At 43.5% G+C, this 24,899-nt stretch overlaps 1 long non-coding RNA gene across 1 annotated transcript; it reads right to left on the bottom strand.

The window, feature by feature from the left end:
• Nucleotides 1–16,144: 16,144 nt before the first annotated feature.
• On the bottom strand, nt 16,145–18,227 carry LOC118152668 (uncharacterized). The gene is made up of 3 exons (XR_004741401.3): nt 18,114–18,227; nt 17,898–17,971; nt 16,145–16,763 (listed from the first exon to the last, which is right to left on the bottom strand). It is a non-coding gene; the product is annotated as an uncharacterized LOC118152668 (long non-coding RNA).
• Between the last annotated feature and the right edge of the window lie 6,672 nt (nt 18,228–24,899).

Here is a 24,899-nt window from a genome sequence, read left to right as displayed (position 1 = left end):
CATCAAACTCGCATTCCGGAGCTGCAGAATCAAAACCTTTCTGCACCCAGCCTGATTCTTTAAACTGTCGCTGAGTTCAAGAGTCATTCATGAATATTGCTACTTAACAAGTGACAACTTCAGCTTGCTCTCTGACAGTCTCCTCAACTACCCTGACCCCAAACCCACGTACTTGGACCTAGTTATAATTTACACATATTGATTTGGCTACATTAGACAGATGAGCCAAATGAACAGTGGCTGAAACCTACAAGGTTGTATTCCTTCACACAGAGTCTGGAGGCAGGTAGCTCAGTGCTCCTATGGCTTTCAACATAGCCATTAAGAAAACAAGATTCCTTCCCGAAATCCACTCCGCTCTCTTCTTCATGGTCCCAAAGCCATCACAGCCTCATTCCAGGTAGCAGAGAAGGGAGGAATGATGAAAAAGGAGCAATGCTCGTATGCTCTCTTTTAAAGAGGTTTTACTGAAGTTACTGTACAGCTCATTGACAAGTACATAATTACTTGGTTATACCTGGTTTCAGAAGAGGTAGGGGAACACAGTTTTTATTCCTGATGGTCTTGTGCTTCTTTAAAAAGCAGGGGTTCTATTGTAAGGATGGAAGGGAGAATAGATACTTAGGTAGCCCACAGTCCTAGCTCCCTTGAAGAGATGAACTAACCCCTTGATGCTCCTTGGTTTCAAGTATACCTCAGTTTTAGCTCCCAGTTCTGCTCCATAAGCCCATTGGTTAAAATAGTCTTGTTATAATTATGGGCCAATGATCCTAAGGTTGCAATATTGGTGGAGGTATTACCCCTTGGTGTAGAAGAAGTTGTATAATGAAGTTATCAGGCAGAGGGATATGGGGACCTCAATGGCCTGGCTTGGTGCTGGCTGGAACTTGTGGGGAGACATATTCCCTGGAGGATGTGGGTTCTGGTCTCAGAATCTTGAAGAGAAGCATGGTCAGACTGGAGCATAACTGGACATAATTTGGAGCAGAGAGATGTCATCTCCACCCCTGTGTACACACTGACTGCTGAAAATCTAAGCTTGGCTGCCAGCTATGGGGTTGTGGGAAGGCTGAGAAAGCTGGAGCCAGCACCTGGGACCTCAGCAGCTCCAGAAGCTCAGGAGCATGAGAGGTTGGATTCAGGCACAGCATTTTCTGCTGAGTTATTTATGGAAAAATATCACTTTTCTCTTTCCAGGATTATAGGGGGTCACATTTTCAGGGAGTCTGGACTTATTGCTTCAAGGAAGGAAGGCCACAACAGAACAACTTTTCTGTTTTCAGAATATCACTTTTTTACTTCCAAGTTTCAAGATATAATGAATCTCCCAGAAGATATAATTTAATAACTCATTAAATCTCCCAGAAGATATAATGAGTTGTCAGAAAGGGATTTTGTACCTGGCTTTCAGGTATTAAAAGCCAATATTTCTGCTGTCCATGACAGATTTGGGGAAAATGTTTGATCATAAGGATATAAGAGCCAATTTTCTCAGCCCATAAGTTTGGAGTCTATCGGGTGATGGGAAGAAGGGTCAGAGAGGTGAGCAATAGGGAAGGGCAGTGCTAAAAATCTGCACCCTGCTGGCTCAGGCTCAGTCTGGAAGGAAGGGTGTCAGGAAGGCCTCAGACTGGTTTGGGGATTTTGTGCTCTAAATTTCCCCTGGGGATCTGAGTGGAAGTAAGAACCCCTAATGTCTCCTGCTCCACTGTGACATAGGCGAGGAAAGAAGAGATGATGGCATGGGAGATGGGTCTGAGGTGGTGTCATATGAAGCTATGCAGACCACCAATTGTGCTGATGGAGATCAGAGTATGCCACCCCAAAATATACCATACTGGCATAAGGATTATTTTGAGCTGAAGGCAAATGAGAAACAGCAGATGCAGGAAAAGCTCCGTACCCTCCCCATTTTGCCTAAAAGCAAAGTATAAATTTCCCTTTGTCGGCTGGGCGCAGTGGTGCATGCCTGTAATACCAGCGTGTTGGGAGGCTGAGGCAGGTGGATCACGAGGTCAAGAGTTCACTATGTTGACCAGGCTGGTCAACATAGTGAAACTCTGCCTCTACTTAAAGTACAAAAAAATTAGCCTGGTGTGGCATGTACCTGTAATCCCAGCTACTTGGGAGGCTCAGGTAAGGAGAATCACTTGAACCTGAGAGGTGGGGGTTGCAGTGAGACAAGATTGCACCACTACACTGCACTCCAGCCTGGGCAACCATGTGATACTTCATCTTAAATAGAATAAAATAAATAAATAAACAAATAAATAAATTTCCCCTTGTCAATGTGTTTCCCCTCTTATCTCCCATAAAGAAAGAGAACTTTTTATCACTGGGGTGGTGCCAACTCAAATCTGCATAAACAAACCTTACTGAAATAACCCTGATCTTCCATTTATTTCCACTCCTATATTTACCTTCCCAAAATTTGTCACCCCTAGAAGCCCAAAACCTCTCCCTTTGTCTCATCACTTCTCCGCAAATGTATTTGCTCTTTGTTAAAATGGTCTATAGGCTCTGAGGCCTCACAGCTTCTTTGGGTTTTCACTTTCTTTTCTGTAAGACTGTTATGTATGCATAAAAAATGAAAATAGTAGCATCAAATAAAATATGCATGCTTTTTTCCTGTTAATCTGTCTTTCACCAGTTTAATTTGCAGGGCCCCAGTCACTGAACATAAGAGGGTAAAGGAAACAGGTTTGCCCTCCCCTTTAGGAATAAGGGCAGCAGCGTTTTCTCAGGGATCCTAGAGATGGGCAAAGGCAGGAGGTTGAGTGACAGAGGGTTTGAACACAGTACAGTGGGGCAAAGGGACATGTCATAGTTAGCAAATGTGGGTGGACTGGCACATGATGGCATTTACACAAGCCCACAATGCCTTGATTTTTCATAAACTTCTCAGAATTGCGATGGCACCCAGAGGAGTGAAAGGAACAAGTTCTGAATGGACAGAGTTTAAAGCTAAAAGGGCTGAGAATACTGAATTGATCAGATCAAGTCATTTCTGCCATCAGGAAACATGCAGACTCAAGATAAACACTAAATTCAGTCAGGACAGAACAAAGAATGCCCCATATTTGGCACTCCTGGGTTAAGATCATGAGAACTTTGAATTTGCTGCAGAATTGTGTATCATCCAGCTTATTTTTTTTAATGGACTTCATATCTACCTGAATAAAATAGTAAAAGAAAGATGCTATTATTTCTGAAAGGGTCAAACACTATTTAATCAGGTATTATTCATATTTATAAATAAACAATTACATAAAATCCTAATGAAACAAGGATCCTCTAAGAAAGAAACAGTTGACTTATGAAGGACTGCCCAAAAGCAGAGGTCCCTCACTGCTAGGCCTTCACTATCTTCCAGCAAACCCTAACATCTCACTGCTTGTTCTCCAAGGCAGGTTCTGCTACTCTGCTTCTCTGCTCAGCAGCTCCCACAGGCTCCCATAATGTTATTCTGCCTCTTCCATCATGACATTCTCGGGGAAGCTGGGTGCCATTGCTCTAGGATAATTGTGGGCACAGCAGTGGCTCTTACATGTGTGTTTGGGCACCTCATGCCTTCATTGAATTTTACTCTTTAGCTATGAAAAAGAAGCTATCTCTGAATACCTTCAGTAGAAGCAACCAGAGGGTCTCCCCTGAGTCTGCTGGGTTCCTGCCTCTGGTCACTTCATTGGGAATGATTCCCTCCATCTTCTGGCTGTGAAGTTTGGACTCATTATATCACCTCTTTTAACTTTGACATTCTCATGCATATAACTTGGATATTCACGCTTTCCACATAGAAATGTTTAGGAATCAATACCAATCTCTGTGCCTGGCAGACAGTGGGTGCCATTAGTGTTTCTTCCCTTTCTTTCTTTTTTCTGAAACAGGGTCTGACTCTGTCACCTAGGCTGGAGTGCAGTGGCATGATCATAGCTCACTGTAGTCTTGAACTCTTGGCTTCAAGTGATCCTCCCACCTCAGCCTCCTGAGTAGCTAGAATGACAGGTACTCACCTCTTTATGAGTACCAGGTTTCTGTGGGTTTGTCTGCATCTTCTTTTTTACTTTTTTGTGGAGACAGGGTCTTACTAGGTTTCCCAGGCTGATCTTGAACTCTTGGGCTCAAGCAATCCTCCCTCCTTGGCCTCTCAAAGTGCTGGGATTATAGGAATGAGTCACCACACCCAGGTTCTTCCATTTCTTGATACCTTTTCTGCAGTGAAGAATGTCTGAGCATTCTTTCATACCCAGCTTGTACTGGAATGTTTGAATAGAATTTGCTGAAGGCCTTTTGCAATCAGTGGCACATTTTGAGGCCATCTGCGAAACTGTGTTGCTCTCTAACAGATCTGAATATTTGACCTCTGTTTAGTAGGAATACTGGGAAAACTTGATTTTCTCAAAGGGAAAAGCAATTCTGTCAGTTGGATAAGTGTGTCCAAGCAATAGGAAATCTAACTGACCTACAAGAGCCCATTCTTTCTATGGTAACTATTGAATTGTGTTAGACAAAGATCTGAGAACTGCTGCTAAGTTCCCAATGGATGCTAAAAATAGGTAGGGTACTATGGTTTCATTATCTGGAACACGGGTGAGGAGACTTTAAAAATATCTAGCTAAGGGCCATTCATAGTCAATCAAGGTTTATTTAAATAAATAGCAATTAAGTGTAGAATATTTATACAAAAGTAGAGGAAAAATAGAAATCATGTACTACGTTGGCCATTAAGATAAAGAACAGAACAGAAAACTCTACTAAACAAATACAGTGAAAAAACCATATACTGTAAAATTTTGATTATTGGGAGCTCTTTAGAAAGAAGCTGATCACTGACTTTTCTATATGGTCAGGATTTATATCTTCAAGAAATAATTTTTTAAAAGACTCTGGAAAGCTCTCTAAATGGATCCCATGCTTCCAATCATTCTTAAGCACAGTCTGAAGAACACAATTGGACCTCTTCCTGACTTGGGGTCTGATATGGTTTGGATGCGTGCTCCTCTTGAAATGTGACCTCCAATGTGAGAGATGGGCCTAGTGGGAGGTGTCTGAGTGAGAGGGACAGATCCCTCATCAATAGCTTGGGCTGTCCTTGCAATCATGAGTGAGTTCTCACACTGCTAATTCACCCCAGAGCTGGCTATTTAAAAGAACCTGGGACCTCCTCCCCTGTCTCTTGCTCCCTCTCTCACCAAGTGACATGCTGGCTCCCCTTCACCTTCTACTAGGACAACCTTCTTGAGGCCTTCGCCAGAAGCCCAGCAAGATGCTGGTACCATGCTTGTACAGCCTGCAGAACTGTGGGCTGAATAAACCTCTTTCCTTTATAAATTACCCAGTCTCAGGTATTCCTTTATAACAATGCAAAGCAGACTACCACAGGGTCTCAATTAATTCATGTTAATATCTATTATTCTAGAGTCCTGTGTTAATACAACAATGTCCTCAATATCAGCCTAAGTACGTGGAGCAGTTGGTCTCTTTCTTTTCTCTTTCTTTGGGAGGGTCTCACTCTTGTCCAGGCTGGAGTGCAATGGTGCCATCATAGCTCACTACAGCCTCTACCTCCTGGGTTTGAGAGATCCTCCTGCCTCAGCCTCCCAAGTGACTGGGACCACAGGTGTTTGCCTCTTTTTGAGTCCCAGATTTCTGTGTGTTTGTCTGCATCTTCTCTCTTTGTCTGGCTGTGATGCTCACTGCAACCACATGTCCATCTCTCATACCCCTTATCTCTGTTTGTGATTGGAAAGTCAGGTCCAAGTTTGTCAAAAATTTTTATCTGTTAACTGAAAATAAATTCATTCTAGTGAACATCTGACAGTTTAAGAAGAATGGATATGAGACTTTTTATCTTTTCTTTTTCGCTCGCCGGTTCCAGACTATGTCTTGATATCAGTTGATGTATAATACAATAAAAGCTTTTTATAAACCATAAAGTGTTAATACAGCCACAAAGTCATGTGAGTATCTTTAGGGATTTTTGTGCAACCTGCATTTCCCAGCTAGCTGGACATGTCCAGCCCTTCTAGGCCCTGAACTGAAGGCACTTGTCTACCTGCTGGTTATCTTTGTTAAGTGATGGGGCAAATAGATTGAGATGGTGCCAGTAGTGTAGAAATAGATTGTACCAGGATCTTGGATTTCATGTTCAGGAGTCACAGTTGGCTTATTTTTGCAGCCAGTTCAACTGAGCATCCTGGCCACTATGCTGTTCCAGGCCCCAGGCTTGCTGGAAGCATTGGGGTGGGTGTCCTGGCAGAACTCTGTGATTTCCCTAGAGGGTGGTGGTGCCTGGGGCACCTGGAACCCTCAGGGCATCTCCTCCTGCTGAAAGCAGCTTTAGTGGTTTATCTCAGTTTGCTGTACAGATTTCACTTGCTGTGTATGTCATGGTGTGAAAAATGCTGAGAAGGCCTGATGTTAGGTGGTTATACTGAATTGCAAGTTGTTGGATTTAAGGGTATGGATGGTGTGTCCTCTCCCTTGCTTGGCAGGCTTTGCTGAGAATGCATTTTTTGTCCTTGTCACAGTAAACAGAGACATCTATATTTCAGAGTTCACTCTCACTAAGCTACTGATTCAGCTCTCTGCAAGACAATCAGGCTGGTTCTAATATATGAAAGTGTTTTAAAAGTTAAATTCATTCAGGCTGGGCATAGTGGCTCATGCCTATAATCCCAGCACTTTGGGAGGATGAGGTAAGTGGATAACATGAAGTCAGAAGTTCAAGACAAGCCTGGTCAACATGGTGAAACCCTGTCTTTACTAAAAATACAACAGTTAGCCAGGCATGGTGGCACACATCTGTAATCCCAGCTACTCAGGAGGCTGAGGCAGGAGGCAGGCTGAGGCAGGAGGCTGGGCTTGAGCCCAGGAGGCAGAGGCTGCAGTAAGCCAAGACTGTACCACTGCACACCAGCCTGAGTGACAGAGTGACACTCAAAAAAAAAGTTAAATTCATTCATTGAACATGTATTTCTTGAGCACAGATACTATAATAAACTCTGGAGATACAAGGATGGATAACATAAGACTCCTCCTCCGGTGGGCTCGGGAGGGGGATGGCTGGATACATCTGATGTGATGAAAGCCCCACACAATTTTGACCTTCATAAAGGGACATTTACCCTGCCCTTTCTCTACTGTTCCAAACACGACATGAACATCACATGACAAGATTCTCAATCTTGCTGAACACCTCATGGTATGTTAGAACTCCTATGTCATAGTTCTTTGTGGTATAACACCTTATTGCATATTGAAGATTCATGGGTTCATTACACTGCTTATGCTCACATCCTAACTGCACCCTCTAGGCCAAGGCTCCCAAGTGCCCTGACACCCTGACATCTGATGCATCTTAGCACAGAGCAAGCTAATGCGGACTCATGCCACACCCCGTTACACACAAGAGGTCAGAGAGGAAGCAGGGCACAGCAGTTTCCCTCTGAGCCAGACCTTGGAGGTGGGCATGGTATTTTTGTTTTTTCTTTCACCAAACAAAAGGTTTGTTAAGCCTGCAAATTTTCCACTGTGAATGAGGTTGAGACTTTTGTTGAGAAAGATCTGGAATGGAACAGATTAGGTTTTTAAAACCCAATTAAGCTGAAAAATAAGTTGAGTCAACTATGATGTTGATAGCATTTGACCGTAAGAATGAAAGGAAACCACACAAGTAAACAAAGCCATATTTCATGATGGAGGCCTAATTGCTTTGGTTTGAAAATACAGGATTATTTTGAGCTTCAAAAGGAAATGTATTTACCCACAATTTGAAGGTTGTAGTTTCCTTCTCAAAGGAAAATGATTGGAGATTTCACTTGGGTAAAACATAAGAGGGCCTTGTCCTCAGAGCATCTAAAATCTTGAGTTAAGTTGTGATTTGAACTTTTTGTCTGATAATGACTACAGTTAATGTTAACTGAGCATTTGCCAGGGACTATGCAGGTTGTTTACGTGAATTATCTCTTACTAATCTGAAATACAAGACAGTAGTGGTAAGCCGAATTTTATGTTGCTTCTGTTGTATGAGAAAAGATTCAAGAGAACAGAAGGAAGAAAAAGAAGGTTATCTCTGAGTACGGCCTGTGGCATCACTGTTGTACTCGTGATTATGTGAAGAGCAAGATCACTTTTGAGAACACGCTCATGACTCCTCCAAGACCACATTTAGAGTCCGCATGATCCAAGGACAGCAGCTGTGTTTGTTATAATTCAGATTCTACTTTGTACTTTGTGGACCCCAGTAATGTACCAGCAAAAAACTCAAGTCTCTCATATTGAGAAAAATGTTACTTTGGCTGTTAGGAGGTTTCATGAGGCAAAAAAATTTAGTCTCTCTGAGCAAAATTTTGTGTTTTTTCCAAGAGAAGCTCCTATCAGTGCTTGGAATATCTGAAGTCCAGGCATTCTGGAATTAGTGAATCTACCACCCATTCAAGCAAGTCAGGGAGCTGTGCTGAAAACAGGAAGGCTTCTCATAGGCCTGGAGACCAGGAGGCATTGCAGAACCTTTCCTTTTCCCAGGACAGCCAGCTCACCAGATTTCTGTCACACTGGCCTCTTTCTGTCCTTCCAACACATGAGCCATCTTTTGCCTTGGGGCCTTTGTATCTTCTGTACTTTCTCCCTAGAAGGCTCCTCGAAACCTGATCTTTTTTTTTTCCTTATCTCAAAAATCAAGATGTTTTCCCTGTCTTATCTAAAGTAGACTTCCTCAAGTTAGGGCATCTATTCTAGTCTATAATTATATGTTTATTGCAGGTAATTATTATCTGTCTCCCTTTACCTCCATGTAAGATCCATGACAGCAGGACCTGTGTCCCTCTTGTTCACCACTGGATCCCACTGTCCAGCACAGTGCTGGACATACAGTTGTTGCTCAATGCATATGTATTTGTATGTATGTGTGTGTGTGTATATATATATATATATACACACTGCAATTGCCTTCTGGTCTCCAGGCCCATGAGAAGCCTTTTCATTTTCAACACATCTACCTGACTTGCTTGAATGGGTGGTATATTCACACACGTGCACACACACACACACACACACACACACACACACACATTTAGAGACAGGGTCTCACTCTGTTGCCCTGGCTGGAGTGAAGTGGCACAATCATAGCTCACTGCAGCCTTGACCTCCTGGGCTTGAGAAATCCTCTTGCCTTGGCCTCCCAAGTCGCTGGGACTACAGAAATGCACTGCCACACCTGGCTTATTATTATTATTACTTTTGTAGAGACAGGGTCTCGCTATGTGGCCAGGCTAGTCTTGATCTCCAGGCCTCAAGGGATCCTCCCACCTCAGCCTCCAAAAGTACATGGATTATAGACATGAGCCACTGCATTGGCTCAATGCATATTTAGCAAGTGAATGAATGAATGAGTAAATGAATTAGTGAATAAATGAATAATATTGAATTTGACTATATTAGCAGAATGGGATATTACAGGACAGCACACAAACCTTATTACTGTCATTTCTCTGAAAAAATGTGCCCCCTGAGAATGCAACTTGTGAGTGGGCAAGAGACCACATATAAGGGTAAAAATGGACTAGGGCATGAAAAGTAGAAATAACAATATAGAGACAATAAATTTGCCTCTGAAGAAGCATAAAGGAAGTCTGCTTGCCCTGAGTAATCTTTAAGTCTGAAAACATTTCATCTATCAAAATCTTGTCACACATCACTGGTTCCCACTCCCAATAACACTTTTCTTGAGAAGATAGAAATGTCCACCCACATTTTTTTTCTTTTTATTGTAGGTTTCTTTTTAGGTTCTGGGGTACATGTGCAGATCATGCAGGATTGTTGCATAGGTACACACATGGCAATGTGGTTTGCTGCCTCCATCCCTCCATCACCTACATCTGGCATTTCTCCCCATGTTATCCCTCCTCACCTCCCCACCTCCCCGCTGTCCCTCCTTTGGCCCCCCTCAACAGACCCCAGTGTGTGATGCTCCCCTCCCTGTGTCCCTGTGTTCTCATGTTCTCATTGTTCAGCATCCACCTATGAGTGAGAACATGCGGTGTTTGATTTTCTGTTTCCACCCACATTCTTGACTGCATCACGCTTCCTGCAAAAATTTCGGTGAAGAGGCAGGGGAGAAAAAGCATCAGAGAGTTCTTGAAATAACTCATATTAGAGACTCCTAATTCCACAATCAGTTTTAAGTGGGCAAGTCTGTCTTCAGCCTTAGGCTTCTGAATTTGTAGACATCTGCAGCTTATCTTAAGCTGTTGGCTACCAGGAAATGAAGTGATGAAGTATCACACTAATTTGATGAGTAGAGGAGGGAGGATATTTGCTCACAGAGTTGTCTGCAGGCTGTGAGAGATTGCCAGAATTTGGGCTTCTGGAGGAGGGGGAGAGGATTGGAGGAGTCTGAAAGAGAGAAACAAAGTCCTCTGGTCCTGAGAACTTCCTCCAGGGATTGAGAGCCTGGGGTAGAGGTTAGGGGCTGGAGGGAGAAGTGGGAGCTGCAGTTTGGGGAAGTTCTGGGATCTTCGGCTTCTATCCCCGCAGGTAGAAAGCTGTTTGGATTTTCCAAAGTTTCATTACTGAAGAGACAGTGCAGCCCAGAGCCTGAAGTATTGAAGCTATGTAGGGGGAAAGAGGTTGGTGATGCCTAAACATTCTTGTGTGAGCATGAGAGTGAGATGCCAGCTAACTCCCTGCCACTGAGCCTGCCCCTTCTTGTCTTAGGGTTACAGTCTTGGGTTACAGTGTCACCGGCATAATCTCCAAAGATCTGATTATGTCTTCTAATGTGTCCTAAGTACCATGAGAGGTACCAAATCCTGTAGAGATTCAGAGAAGTGCACTTCTGACTGTGGGTCAGGAATAGGCTCCAGGAAAGAGCTGGCTGGGAGGGATAGGAGGCTTTTAGTGGATGGGGAAAGAAAAGCATTCAAAGGTAACAGCAAGAGCAAAATACAGAGAAAACACAGAGGCATTGTCAAAGACTGACATGGACACCCGTTACACATGGTTGGGTGGAGAGAGTGAGGCTAACAGCCACTGGGAACTATGGATGGAGGCAGTGTTCTAAGGACGAGAAAAACGGTAAAAAACAGAGACTGATGACAAAGGTGGCCCTTGAAAAACACCACTTTGCAGAGATTATTGGCTTCACATTCTCCTGAGTGAGGTAATTATTTCTTTGCCAACAGACATTTATTAAATTCCCACTGCATTGCCAGGTGCCATCCTGACTTTGGGGATAAAGCAAAGGCTAGTAAAGATGAAAACAAAAGTCCCTTCCTTAGTGGAGTTTATATTCCAGTGGGGAAGATAGGAAGTAAACAGAAACAAAGTCAGCCAGCAGGTGGTAAGTCCTATGAAGAAGAAGATGGCCCAGCCGGGGAGCAAGGGTACAGTCAGTGGCATAGGAGAAGTAAACAGAAACAAAGTCAGCCAGCAGGTGGTAAGTCCTATGAAGAAGAAGACAGCCCAGCCGGGGAGCAAGGGTATAGTCAGTGGCATAGGAGAAGTAAACAGAAACAAAGTCAGCCAGCAGGTGGTAAGTCCTATGAAGAAGAAGACAGCCCAGCCGGGGAGCAAGGGTACAGTCAGTGGCGTAGGAGCATGTTGTCTGGGACCCGCAAAAGCAGACACTCTACCTCCCAAGGTTTCATGCACGTGTTCATTCATTCATTCGTTCATTCATGCTCTTTGCTTATATTTTTTGCCAGGCACTGTAGCAGAGCTATAAACCAGATGAGCAAAATCGATTCCTCGTGGAGCTCAGGGTCTAGTAAGCAAGTAACAAATAAATAATATCATGGTAAGTAGTGGTAGTGGTCATTGTGATAGAGAAAAATAGCAGAGCAAGGGGATAAGGAGGGATGGGGGCTGGTAAGGAGATGATACTTGAGCACAGAAGGAAGGAACGATGAGTGTCCCAGGAGAAGAAAAGCGAGGACAAACCCCTGAGAGGAGGTGGGCTTTGAACATCACAGGATGGTACATTCATGCACTACAACGTCTTCTCCCTCCGCCTCCCTTCTGTTAAATTAAACACACCTGCTTCTTGGCAAAGGCTCGTGTAAAGCAAGGCATCATCTTGCTGCAAGAGGAGAGACTGCTGGGGTCTGGTTAGAAGACCCGGCTCTGCTTTCTCTAACAAAGGTCTTTATAAGAAATCTGCATTAGTACCTTGTCCCTGTTCACTGACCCTCTGCTTCATGGTGGAAGGGCACTGACTCAAAGGCCCCTAAGCAGGGAAGGAAGGTAGTAAGCTTCTGTCCCCTCCCTCCCTAGCTGGTTTTCCTGGCACATGCTGGTTTCTCTCTAATTCTCTGCTGCATGTTGTGACCAGGGGAGGAAAGAATTCAGCTGGACCATCTCAAGGCCTGTGTGATGGAGTTGAAAGTTTTGCTGAGGTACATGTTGATGGTCAAGGAAGGCGTTCTGAACTCTTACCTGGTGCCCATAGAGGTGGGTCACAGAGGTTCTGAGAGCTGGAAACTGGAAAGAGTCAGTCTGGGGTCCTAAAAGGCATCTTCTCTTCAGTGCTGACATCAGGGGCATATCGGTGATGGAAGCAGGGTCTCCACGTGGCCACAGGCACATGAATTGGTTCAGTTTTCTTCCACTTCTGAGCTCATCCTGACCCTATGCACTGCAGACCAGGGGTTCTAAGCTGCAGCATCGTGGGTGGGGCCACCTTGCAGCCTCATCCGGGTTGAGTTTGTTGCTCTTATTAATGAAGAAACTGAGGCTCAGAAGGATAAAGGGCCTGGCCCAGGGTTACACAGTGGTGGGGCAAGGACATGAGCCCAGCTTCTCTCACTTATGAGGAAGCCTGCAAGGATGATCATTATGCTGCCAGAGGAGGGGAGGGGGATCCGAGCTTCTGAGGCAGCCTCGCTTCTGCAGAATCGCCTGTGGTAAGGACACACCACACTGGCTGCACATTAGAATCACCTGGGCAGCTTTTAAAATTCCCGGGGCCCAAGTCTTACCTCGGGCCAATTAAAACAATCTCTGGAGGGGAGACCCAGGCATCATGATTTTTTCAAAGCTGCCCAGATGGTTTTAATGTGCAGCTCAGGCTGAGAACTGCAGTCAAATGGCGAACTCAGTTGCAGCTGTTGAAATTTTTTTTTAATGCAGTAATTTTGGAATTCTCTTGTTTTAAAAAGGACTAATAGCTTGCTACTTCTTCCTTCTCTGGTCACTCCAGAGGAGTCATTTTGCAAGATAAGGAGTTAAGTGAGCATAAAAACATGAATAAAAATTAAAATAAATTACTAAGTGAGAAATAAAAGCCATGAATAATGTAACAAGGGGAAGAGCTGGAAGAACTAGGGCAGAAAGCAAAGCTGAGAAAATATAGTAAGAAGAGGGTCACTGGGGAAACCTCTGTGGGGTCGGAATACAAATGGAGGGAGGAAAGCTGGTGTGCAAATCCTGTCTTTTTGATACGTGGGCCCCAGTAAGTACCTTGGATACCTGAGGGATTTCAGTTCTTGCAGATGATTGACAGGCCCCAGCCACGGACTACCAGCATCCCCCAGGAAGAGCAGCTACGCCTAGGTCTATGTAGTATGTTTAAGACTGAGGAGGGCCGGCTGAGCGCGATGGCTCAAGCCTGTAATCCCAGCACTTTGGGAGGCCGAGGCAGGTGAATCAAAAGGTCAGGAGATCAAGACCATCCTGGTCAACATGGTGAAACCCCGTCTCTACTAAAAATACAAAAAATTAGCTGGGCATGATGGCGTGTGCCTGTAATCTCAGCTACTCAGGAGACTGAGGCAGGAGAATTGCCTGAACCCAGGAAGCAGAGGTTGCGGTGAGCCGAGATCGCGCCAGTGCACTCCAGACTGGGTAACAAGAGCAAAACTCCATCTCAAAAAAAAAGAAGACTGAGGAGGGCCCCGTGAAGAGCAGTAGAATTGCAGTCACAAAAGCCCCAGGCCTTTGTATTGGAATCCAGCTGGGATGAGGAGGAGGGAGGGGCCTTGTTTTGTTTGAAAAAGCCCTGTGCTCCTTCCCTTTTCTCCCCCAACCCTACACTGAGAATTACTGTCCCTACAAGGACTCACCGTGTGACCAGTTCTCCTGTAGGTCCAAAACAGTCCCAAACTTTGTGACTTTATCATTTGCACTTTCCAGGCAGCTCCTGAAGGAACACACTCCCATGGGGAAGGGTGGCAGCTAATGATTCCCACAACCTGTCACTCAACGATTGACATTAGTCTTAGTCATGGTTACCACCAAAACTTCCCCAAAGGAGAGACATCTGGGTCCTTTGATTGACCAATAGTATATTCTTTAGGAATAATTGCTTCCAAGCAATTCCTAGCAAACTCAAGCTATAGATGAGAAAATTTTATAAACCCAAATATTTTATCAAATGGTAACCAAGTTTTGGGTTTTAGGACAACACATTCTCTCTTAGACACAGTCCACTAAAGAGAGACCTCACCATGAATGATTTGTTTGAACTGGTGATTCACCAATTATGGTTGAAAGCTGCGATATACAATTGCAGGTATTTGGGGGACAATTGGAAGGCAATGCATTTCCTAAATGACCTCTATGGGGCAAGACAGGAGTATATTTGGATGAATTTTGTTCTCAGGTATTATAAAGAGTTATGTATATTTTTACCCCAACCTATTTGACCTGCAAAAACCTTCTTGAGGTATGGGAGTTTTTATTAACAAGTAATCATTACACTATCTGAAGACCTTGTCTCTAAGTCTAGAATATATAAACAGTTGCTAGGAACACAGCTGAAAAGGAAAAGTTGACCTTACAGGGCCTTCCCGCCTCCTGGATACACTCCCATTCATTTCCAAATGGCGCCTTTCCCTGCTTTATAAAATGGCATATTCCAGAATGTTATCAAAGTGTGTCTTAAAATATATCGACACCCTCAATGATTTAAAGTGTCACTATGGTTTCTTGTAAAAAAGAATAAAAAAACCCAAATTGGCAAACTGGCATAAATTGTGCATAATAATCTTTTTGATTGTCTGGGACAGCCAATGGGTGGCTTTGTGTGAATGTCTGCAAAGGTGCTTTGGATACGTGTGTGTAAATGTAGAAAGCCAAAGCTGTGTTGTAGGCCCAGCAGAAATGGCCGTAGACACAGAAACTCCCAAACAAACATGTAACCTAACAACTTTACCAAACAAATCAAAATGTTCCCACTGAGTTATCGAAAATAAGATGAGATCTCTCTTGCCTTCACAGAATTAGTCAAGTTCCTCTTCCATATGATTACATCTCTGGCAGAAGCTTCCTTTGGGCCTAACCCAGTTTTTAAAGCAAGCTGGTGTTGCCTATTTGTTAGTGGGAAAGAGACACCTCGTAGCTCTTAGAAATACAAGCATGTTGTGAAAAGGAGGACTAGTCACAGACCATTTGGTGGCAGGAGAAGAACGAGCCACAGGCTCAGCATTTGAGTGTTTGACCAATCCCTGGGCTCAGATAGAATAGCGCAGAGAGAAACATGCCTGTTGACCAGATATTCAGAATCCCCAAAACTACCCAACCCAAAGTCAAGCCGTATTCTAGGAGTCTCACTGACATCTTTTAAAAGTATTGCAGCTGGGAAAGATTATGATTTACTGAGAAATAGTATGAGTTGGCAAACTTCTTGAAAATAAGGGCCAGATAGTAAACATTTTAGGCTTTGCAGGCTGCATGGTCTCTATCACAAATACTCAATTCTACCATTGAAGTGCAAAAGCAGCCCCAGACTGTGTGGAAACAAGTGGACATGGCTGCAGTCTAACGCAACTTCATTTACAAAGACAGGCCATGTGCCAGGTTTGGCTGAGGGCCATAGTTTGCCAGATTCCTTTCCCCATTCATATTATTGAGAATGATCAGTGTAGGTGGAAGATGGATGTGTTACCAAATTATAAAGTTTGATATTTAGAGGCCAGTATAGGGTAGTGGTGAAGAACATGGACTCTGAAGCCTGAATTCAGATCCTTACTCCATGAGCTGGATAACCTTGAGCAAATTATTAAACCACTCTGTGCCTCAGTTTATTACCTATAAAATGAGGATAGTAATAGAATGTAGTATTGTAGTTTGGGTTCATCCCAAAGTAAACCCAGATAAAAGGACTTAGATAGAATTGATTTTTTAGAAAGGTGATCCCAGGAAGTACACGTGAAGGAATAAGGGCAGGTGAGACAGTGCGGAGAGAGTAGCTCTTGAAGGGGGTGTAAAGGAACAGTCCGTGGGCATTGGGGGCGCCATCATGTTGAGAACCTTCGCAATATTGTAGAGGATAGGAAGCTGGATGTTTGCCTGTACACACGTGGTCCTCACTGTCAGTTCACGTGAAACTGTCCACTGTGACCGCAGGTGTAATTGGGAAGTGGACCGAGGGCACATGGATGGGCAACAGTGTCTGCCATGCGATTTCACAAGGCTGATGTACAGATGACGTGAATTTGTATTTGCAAAGCACTTGGGGAAAAAAATGCCTGGTGTTTTGGAAATGCCATTTAAATGATTGCCAAATGAAAAGTGGGCATCCTCTGAAGCAGTAGGAAAGGCTCTTAGGCATAACAAAAATTAAATTGTTGAAATTTCTTACCTGTAAAGGCAATGTGGGTTGAACACTGAAACCAGTTTCACAGTGGATTATGAAGAAACACCAGAAATGCCAGGAAACCTGTAGGTAGATTATAGGCAGTGGCCTCTTCAACTCTGTAAAGTTGTGGGTCAATAGCTTGCACTACATTAGCTGATGACAGTGATCCAGAGTGACCCTAGGAAGGCTGGGACACAGGATAGCAGATAAATGGATGTCATATTTAACCTATGCCTAGTTATTACAGTGTGACACTGTAATTAGGCACAAATGACACTCTTTACATAATTATTATAATTTGTATTTTATGCAACCCTATAAAAGTTTTTCTATTTTTTTGAGACACAGTCTTGGCCAGGCTGGAGTGTAGTGGTATAAACTCAGCTCACTGCAACCTCCGCTTCCTTCAAGCAATTGTCCTGCCTCAGCCTCTCAAGTAGGTGGGATTACAGACATATGCCACCACCCCAGCTTATTTTTGTATTTTTAGTAGTGATGAGATTTTGCCATGTTGCCCGGCTGGTCTCACAACAGGAGAAGTCCTGACCAGGAGTTTGAGACCAGCCTGGGAAACATGGCAAAACCCACCATGACTTCCCAAAGTGCCGAAAATACAGGCATGAGCCATTGCACCTGGCCCCATTAAAATTTTTTCTCTTCTTATTTGGTTTATCCTTTAGTATTTAAAATTAGGAAAAGATTGACCATTTTTCCTCATACAGTTCAATTATTACAGCCACCTGTGTCTCCTGTGTGCGTGAATGAAAGTGTAGAAATGTAACCCACACACTCTGGCCTTTTGCTTACAACCTTCCTGACTCTCAGTTCCATTCATTTTCACCCTGTTGGGTCTCTGTCCACATGCCCCCATACCTCCCCTGTTTTTCATGTGATTTTTAGGCATATGCACATATTTCCTCTCCTCCTTTCCTGAGTGGTCTGGTTGCTGGTAGACTGTGTCTGGGAAAGGGTGCTCCTATGATCTTATTACCATATTCTAGCCAAGATGAGAGAGAGACAGAGAGATCCCTGACCCGGGAGGAGATAGTAGGAGCACAGTAGATGTAGCCCTGGCTCTTTTGTGACTAGCAGTTCCAGGTAGATGGAAAGTAAACCGTTGGACTTATGGAGAAATAGGCTGAGAACAAAGAGCTCAAGAAAGTTGGTTCTTTTTTCCAGGATTTCACTGCCAAAGCCTAGATGACAATCTTTGGCATGGGTCAGTAGCTATAAGAATAAACCTACAACCACTTTCAAGAATCAGGGGAGAAATCTTGAGTGGGAAGAGGAGGAAACAACCATGCCTTCTATCCAACCTCACTAGGCTCTCGCATTACTGAAATAGAACCATCTTCAGAGACACTTCCAGCATGTGTCACAGTCAACTGCTTTTGGCTGCAAGAAACAGAAACAAAACCAACTCAAAGTGGCTTAAAGTATAAGGAAATTTAGTATTACACAAAAGAAAATGTCCAAAATTGCTAAATTCATTGGTTCAAAAAAGTGTAATCCAGGATCCAGGCTCTATTCTGCCAACCTTCACATATCATCCTTGTCCTCGGGCTGGCTCTCCCCATGGTTGAAGGTGGCTACCACCTTTTTGTGTATCACAACAAACAACCACAACCAGAGGAAGAAGAAACTGTCTTCATGTGTGTCTCTTTTAGGAGTGAGGAAACCTTTCCCAGGAGACCTTCTGCCAGAACTGTTTGGTCACAATAGACTGCAGTGTCAGTCCTAAACAAACCATGGGCAAGAGCAGGACCATCATGGCTGTCTCCGTTGGGTCAGGATTGACTGCTGGAGATAGGCTACGGTTGGTGACTCCCTTGAGTCACATGAGGGAGGAATAGGCTCTAAAGCAACTTTGGAACTCTGTCAGCCAAGAAGGGGGTAGATTGAATGTTGACTGACAACATTGTTTTGATGATGTCCTGGAGACCCACTGAAACTCTTCCTTTTTCTCAGCCTTTTCTACTTACTAGCAGATGGCTAAAACTCCTTTGAAAAAATAAGAGGTCTTTGAGTCTACAATTCCAAATGAAAAGCACTCAAGTTTGAATGTGGCTAGGAAGAGTGTGAGTTGGATGAGTTCCCCTTTAATTGGAAAGGTCTAACATGCAGTCTTTTCTTCTTTGGAAAGAGGAAGAGTACTAGAAATCAGAAAGGTACTTGGTATCCCAAGAGCTTGGCATAACCCTTTGTATACAAATATATTGTAATATTTACCATATATTCTGGTTAATTGCATATATATGTCACCCCTACCACTCTCTGAGCCCTTGATGGGCAAGGGACTTCAGTATTCTTCATGACATCCCAGAAACCAGTGCAGACCAGCACCTATTTCCTATCCTGCCAAGCTTCACTCATGCTTACCTTGGAAGGAACTGTGATGAGAAACTCATGCTCACCTTGGTAGGACCTGTGATGAGAAACTCATGCTCACCTTGGTAGGAACTGTGATGAGAAACACTCAGCTCCATTTGCAACCCAGATATGAGTCTGGCTCATGCTCGTCAGATGGTCCCACCCCTAGCTAACTAGGTACCTTTTCTTACTCCCAGTTCCTGTGACATTTTCTTGAAAGAATTTGTCCAAATCTAATGACCCTCTCCCCACACATATTCCTGTCCCTTAGGTCTTGAGTTACTGCTTCTCTCCTGCCTTTTTAATTATTGCCTCTCAATTCTTCTCCCTTTTAGGTCCCCAGCCAGCTTCAGGTTCCAGAAGACACTTCTGTGCTTTAACTAATACAAGCCTATCGGTTACTTTAACATCTATTAACTACTGTAATCCACTATGGTTTTTGTCTTGGTTGAATTTGTCGTTTCCTCTGATACCCTTTTTCTTAGGTTCATGTTTTCCTATTTTCCCCATCCATCTTCTCCTCTCCTGAGACTCATAGTTCGCATTGTTCTATTTCCGCCAATCACCATCTTATGTATTATACAGGAGCAGCCACCAAACTCCCATTTCCATCAACATGCAAAAGATGAATTATGTGTCCACAAAAAGGGGAACAAACACAAAAGAGGCAGTTCTGGATTTCCAAATGCCTCATACAAATGGGCAGTTGTACACAATCCCCCTGCACCCATCCCATCACCCTCTTTATTGCATATAAACTAGGAGGCTGCAACATGCGTAAATGCAATCACTGCTTTCAGAAGCCTACCAAGGAGAAATCCAATGTTCTTTCCCCTTCGACAGTTGATCCTAGTTTGTACCCATGCAAATGATGCTGATATTTAGACAACGTTAAAAGGCTTATAAAGTCCACAAAGGACTCTGACACCCAAATTAAAGTTGTATCCTTAGTTCACCTCACTGTGCGAAAGTATTGCGAAATATTTGGCGAAGTAAATCCTCATCCGACCACCTCCACAATCGCTAACCACAACATGAGAAGTTAAAGAAACGATTTCCAGGAATGCTTTATGATTTATTTGCTGTGTGAGTTTTAAGCTACAGCCTTAACTTTCGATATATATTTGATTTTCAGAATTGGCTGCAGAAGTACAAACTGGATGTAATGGTTCCACTGCAGTGTGAAAGACTGTCTCAGGCTCCTCTGAATCTGCTGTCGTTTCTGTGGATTCATGAGGTTGGGTTATATTTTGCAAATTATCTTTAATTAGTGTATATGTGTATTATGTGTATGTTGCGGATTCTTCTTTATTCCATTGTGGTGATGACCGTATAGGCTGTGAATGTCTGTTCCCAGTGGTATATGCTTTCTATTCTGCAACCAAAGAGAGACCATGTTGATCAGAGATGTCATGGTAATGCATGTCTAAGGGCCTGGAAATCAGTGGTAAGAACATGAGTTTATGGAAATGCTGCGTACCAGCCCCTAAGGGAGTAGTTACAGATAGACTTTGAAGCTGCTTAATAACTAGCAGCATCACAGATTTTTATAATCACCTGAGAAACTGCAGATTAGCCTAACACAGTTCTAAGTACACTGTCGTACAAGTGGTTGGATGACAATCACTTGTTGAGCTGACTTGAAGCTTAAGAAGAAAGGCTGAAGGCTGTGAATGTGGGAGGGGAGGAGCACCTAACTCGTTCTCAGTAATGAATGAAATCTCAGCGCCCTGTCTTCTAGCCTCTTGAGTTTGAAGTCAATTTTCCCAAGGTCAGTGTTTGAAGAGGAAGGCGTAGATTGGGGGAAAAAGATCCAGGATGAGGTTATAAAGCTAATAACTTGAATTTACTAGGAACTAACTATAGACCAAATACTATCATGATGAATAAAAGGAAACTGGACCCGGGAGCTTTTAACTAATTCTGCGATTTAATTATGAAATTAATTTATAATATATCTTCATAGTATTCAGTCTACTATGGCTTTTTAAAATAGAGTCAAGTCATTTTAATTTGCTCTTATATTCAAAAACTGACGATGAAACAATAGTATAGGATTTCATTATGCCGACAAAATGAAGATCTATGTCTGTGGATATAACCAGAACCGATGTTGATTTATGAAGAAAAGAAAATCGACCAAAGTTTAGTACAGTTGTGGGCACTGATCAAAATATTCTTGAAAATGACTTATTCCAACCAGACCATCCTCTTCTGCAACAGGAAGAAGCAGTGTGCTGTGGGCCTAACGGCAGGGAAGGATTTTCTCTTTCATGTATTCCTTCCACAAATATTTATTGGGTCTTATTAAGTGCCGTGCACTGTGCTAAACATGGAGGATATGGCAATGAATAAAACTAACTCCCTGTGCCCAAGAAGGTCATTGTCTGGAAGAAAACAATGTAATGTCAATGCCAATAGAATATGAAAATTTTAAGATAGGGAAAGTATCAAGTGTAGGGAGCATATAAAAGGAGCATCTAATCCTGTTTTGGGGGGAAAGGAGGAGAAAAAGAGAGCCATCTGAAGCAACGAACTGAAAGAGCAGCAGAAAGCCAAGATCAGGGCAGAAACATGTCAGAGAGAGAGAGAAGGAACCACTATGCAAGGCCCCAAGTTCAGGGCCATAGCCAGGAAGGAATGAAAACAATGGTGGAGTCACTCTGGGAAATGGGATGCTGATCTGGGCATTCAGACTCTTCCTAAGGGCAATAGGACAATAACCATTATTGTGAGTGGTGTAAATAATTGAAAAGACTGCCAAAAGAAGGAAGACACTGAGCGTGCAAAATTCTATCTCATGTGCTTTGAGGCATTCTCACTACTCGAGGCTCATAACTTGCACTGGACATAGTTCACTGTGTGAATCAAATAAAATGTACACTAACATCTAATACTTAACAGTGTGTGCACATGTATATAAGCAAAAGCCTATTTACTATTGAGTTGCATGGTAATTGAGCTCCAGTAACCATAATCAATAGTACTATTACAGAGTTAAACCAATTTCTTTTCTCTTCTCACTCTGTTAGCCTCTAACTGTGTATTATTATTGAAATATCGTCGACTGTTCCTCACCTCATGTTCAAGTGATTAAATGCAAATTAAAAGGCAAAAATTCACAATCATATTTCCTGGGACATGGGGCATCTCCCATCATTCCACATACTCCATGTTGAAATAACTTACATGTGAATGAATCGGATAAATGAAGTATTGTGTGCTCAAACAGCAATAGCCTAATAAGGTGCAAGCAGATAGATTCTGAAACTGTAATTGCCTTGGGAGAGGAGCCTTTTTATGATGAGGCATAAGAAACAGTCACCAGCAGGGCGCGGTGGCTCATGCCTGTAATCCCAGCACTTTGGGAGGCCGAGGTGGGTGGATCACAAGGTCAAGAGATCGAGACCATCTTGGTCAACATGGTGAAACCCCGTCTCTACTAAAAATACAAAACATTAGCTGGGCACCGTGGTGCATGCCTGTAATCCCAGCTACTCAGGAGGCTGAGGCAGGAGAATTGCCTGAACTCAGGAGACGGAGGTTGCAGTGAGCTGAGATTGTGCCATTGCACTCCAGTCTGGGTAACAAGAGCGAAACTCCGTCTCAGAAAAAAAGAAAAAAGAAACAATCACCAAATAAAAGGATTCTAAGAAAAGTGCACACAGCATCCTAACTAATTGCATAAAAACAGGAGAGCTTATATGGTCAATAATAGGCTTTTTGTTGCAGTCATTTTCTATCAGGCTTATTCCTTTCTTTCTGTGAGTACTTTTATACTAAAGGAGAGGTGTACCTTTCTCACTGGAATAAATTGTGCAGTGAACAATTATGAACAGAAATAGTAAGTCAATAAAGTTGGTGAAGCCTTTATTTCAGAAACTGTAATCTCAGTGATTGCACACATGAAAAGAGAAAGCTTTGTGACTCCTATGTTGAGTCACACAAGCATGATTAGGCTGACAGGAGCCACCATGAGACACTCACTGGAGGGAATGCAGAAGCCCAGAACCTGGACCAAAGCTAGGATGAGCTTTCACCTGCCACTCCTAGGAATGGGTTCCACCATCATCCTGCTGGTTGGGGAGGGTCAGGGGCACATTCATCATGGTGGTACAACATGTGTGCCATGTGTCTCCCTGTGTACGGCAGGATTATTCTCATCCTTCTTCCTTTCTTTTATTTCTTCCCATACCCTGGTGACCTAAAGTTACACAATGAATGGCAATCAGTATCAGCCAGAGACAGTTTTCCTTGTCTTTAATGACTTTTGCTCCAAGTATGGACAACAGACCAGCAACACTGGCATCACATGGGTACTTGATAGAAATGTACGGCCTTGAGCCCCACCCCAAACCTACCAAATCAAAGTCTACATCTTAATAAGATCCCCAAGAGATTCCCATGCTGTGGATAAGCCACTCTAAAGAATAGGAAGCACCTTTTGCAGCTCTAAGAAGCCACTATCATCTTCTAGGCTGGAGCCAGGAGTGACGTCTTCATAACCTTCATGACATGAGGCAGCTGCAGAATGGAGCCAGGACACTAGGATGAGAGAAGAGGGAGGAAAGAGAAATGGAGGGAGACAAATGTAGATGGGCCTCTCAGGGGCACACCAAGGCTAGCTCTGAATGCACTGATGGGTGACTCATGAGTAAATAACACGTTGCACCATTCTCCGGACTCTTCTACAAGTGCGTTGACTCGGTGTGTGCTATTTTGTGCTGTTAGGAGGCACAATGACTTTTCTTTTGAGTTTTCTGAGAGTAACTTAGCTTTGTTTAAAAATGGTAGTTTGGCACTGAGTCCTCATATTTTGCCAACTCTCACTGTGGCCTGTAGGGGCAAGACCCAAGCCCCCAGCAGTGGCTCCCCTAAGACTATTTGTGGGGAGTTCTGCAAGGGACTTATACATGTGTTCTCAAACAATTACCATGTGACATCTGGATGATGTCATGGCCTCTTCTAGGTAGAGCCATCATTGCTAGGGAGAGTTGCCCATGTTGGGCATGGCTGTCACTTTTCTTGGGTTCTACTGTGCCCAGAGGCCCTGTAGCCCTGATAACCAGACCCTCCACCACCAATGCTAGATCCCTGAGGGGGTCAGAGCCAGGCAGAGAGGGTATGCACTCTGTCAGAGAGATACCAAAGCTTGGCTATGGCCAAGCCACTGACTGCTTTGAGATTTGCTTTCCCATTTATAGTAAGAGTGACTTCTACTTTGCACTTACATGGGTATATAAATAAGCAAACGACCTGGCTCCAAGTGGGCATGTTAGCTTGTTAGTGTAGTCAGGCTTTTACCTTGAGTACATTTTCAATGGACTTTATTTAAGCTCTAGAAAGCTATTCCAGGGCCCCTTTTTTACTATCAACAGCTTGTGGATTTCTGTAGGCTGTGAAGACAGTCTGAGAGTGACTTCTAGTAACCCCACTGATCACCAGCATTCATGGGGCTGATCCGGCTGGCTCCCTTCTCGTGCCCCCGCCATGAGACTATTCCTACATGAGAAAAGAAGGCAATGAAGGAAATGAGGGCCCTTGCCAAGCAGATCCCCTCCTGACCTTGCCATGCCCTCCCCCTGCATGCCATCTGTCTTCCCTGATTCAATTTGAAAACTGGGGCTGCCACTGTTCACATCCAACAGGTATCATCTAACCACCTCCTCCCTTCCAGCCCAAGTGTTCCCAATACACCATACTCATACAGAGACACACGCTACCAAACACACACCACCTTCACACATAGGCACACCCACACATACTCACACCACCCTCACCCACAGAAACACACATGCACTCATGCCCAGGCTGTGAAGGGAAAATAAATCTCTGGACCCCCAGTCATGAAGCCAAAGGGAAAAGTCAAGGTAGGAACTGCATGAGGCAAACTGCCTCTCATTTTACCCTAAATAAGACACCTGCAAAGATTAAAAAAAAAAGTCACATACCT

The sequence above is a fragment of the Callithrix jacchus genome, chromosome 4, assembly GCF_049354715.1.
Source record: "Callithrix jacchus isolate 240 chromosome 4, calJac240_pri, whole genome shotgun sequence".
NCBI lineage: Eukaryota > Metazoa > Chordata > Mammalia > Primates > Cebidae > Callithrix > Callithrix jacchus.
The sequence above is the reverse complement of the archived record's forward strand: the minus strand, read 5'-3'. Positions and strand labels throughout refer to the sequence as shown.